Genomic DNA, 2,160 nt, shown 5'->3' on the forward strand with positions numbered 1-2,160 from the left:
CCGGGATCGGACCCGGAGCAGAGAAAGAGAGAGTTGAGAGCAAGACCTGGGGCCGCTCCCGAGACTCTCGCTGCTGGTGTGGGTCAGAACGCCCGGGAATCTGTCTTCTGCGCGCCCTTCCCCTCCGAGAGGGCTAGTCAGACGCTTTAGGGACACAGGACCCGCTGGCTGAGTCCTCCGCGTGTCAGTGCCTGGGTTCCGCAAGGGGAGGGGAGGTGGGTGGGTGGGTGGGAGTTGAAGGTGAAAGAACATGAGTGTAGACTCAGGAACTTGGTCTCTGGTCTCTGTCACCTGCAGCTGTGTGACCTGGAGGCGTCTCCGTTTCCCCATCTTTAAAAAGCAAATGCTTTATAACTTTTCTTGCACTGATTTTAGGGATTCGGCCTCTTGCCATGTTAGACGCTCAGGTACCAGGTTGCCAAGATGTGGGATAAGTGTTAACCCAGTTAAGTCATTGCATCCACAGTCATAGCTCTGAGGAGGGGCAGGCCCAGCTCCCCTTGGAGGCAACACTATTTTCTACATCTCTCACTCCTCCCAGGCCCCAGTGGGGAAAGCTTGCTCTTTTCCAGGCTTCGGTGGGAGGGAAAGAAAGGGGGCTGCCCCAAGGCCCTGCCTGAGCCCGGCTGAGGCGGAGCTGGTGAGGGTCTCGTTAACAGTCCCCACAGAATAATTCACAACCTGTACTACACGGACACCGAATATTCCCTGGACGGTATCTGAGCAGATTAGGCAGGCCAAACAACTTGTAAGTCCTTCAGAGAAAGATCAAGTTCCTCTCCAGGATTTTATCAGGTTTCCTCCACTAACCCAACTGCCCAGGAGGGAAAACATACCCTGACCTAATGGTCAGAACAGTAGATCTGTGTGCCTACGGGCTGCATGGCACAGAAACTCACCAGAGCCCTTTAATCGCCATATGTCAACCCAGCCACTGCAGCACTGACAAAGTTCAAGGCCTCTGGGCAATATACAGGATCACAGGGAGCTGAGTCCCCAGCATGGAGCTCAGCATAGGAGGTAAGAGTAGGGACTCAGGAGTTAGACTCTGCGATCGAAACCTGGCCTAGCCTCCTCCTTCCTTAGCCATGTTACAACCTTTTTAAGCCTCAGTTTTCTCTTCTGTAAGTAGGTGTGAAAACTCTTCCCTCTTAGGGTTGTTACAAAGATGAAAATGAAATAAAGAATGAAAATCGCCCTAGCTGGTTTGACTCAGTGGCTAGAGCATCGGCCTGAGGACTGAAGGGTCCTGGGTTCGATTCCAGTCAAGGGCACATGCTCAGGTTGCAGATTCAATTCCCAGTAGGGGGCGTGCATGAGGCAGCCCACCAATGATTCTCTCATCATTGATGTTTCTATCTCTCTCTCTCCCCATCCCTTCCTCTGAGAGAAAAAAAATACAGAAATGTTAGCAGCCAACAGTTGACGGACAAATCTTCATCCTTTCTGGGTTTCAGTTTTCTCATCTATAAAATAAAGCACCTGAATTAGAGAAACTCTTGGAGGGACCATATATTACTGACTTTTATTCACTATGTCTAACATAGCAGAGGAACGCGTTAAAGTTTCCTTGAATGATCAGGCAGGGCAGACAATTCATCAAACACACCATTGGTGAGCACTGACTAATATACCACCATAGTATATATCCCTGTTCCACAGGCAGGCACTAGCTCTGGGATCCTCAAATGAATAAGACATACCCATGCCCTCCAGGGGTCCAGCATGAGTAGGGGTATAGGAATTCAGAGGAGGAAGAAATTGACATGACCAGGTCAGAGAAGACAGAAAAAGACTTCTCTGAAAAGAGGTGTTTGTTTTTTTGAAAAGTGGTGGTTTTTAAACTGATTTTAGAGTAAGGGTAGTAGTTTGTTAGAGAGGAGGGTATTGTACAAGCCAAGGAAAGAAAAGGGAATGTTTAATGGTGGTTGAACAGTGGGTTTATTTGGGGGTGAACTGGGATATGAGGCTGGAGAGGTATATCGGGGGCATTTGGTGAAGGGACTTGAATTCTGGGTTCAGACCTTCAGGTCTTATTGTGAGATTCTCTTCCCTGCCCTTCTCACCCAGGGCTACGTTTAGAGGTCGAAGACCATGGTGTCCAACTGTGGATATAGAGTTGCACAGAGCTAAAATGTAAAATATCCAGGTGAAATAACA

This window comes from Myotis davidii, unplaced genomic scaffold, assembly GCF_000327345.1.
Source record: "Myotis davidii unplaced genomic scaffold, ASM32734v1 scaffold461, whole genome shotgun sequence".
NCBI lineage: Eukaryota > Metazoa > Chordata > Mammalia > Chiroptera > Vespertilionidae > Myotis > Myotis davidii.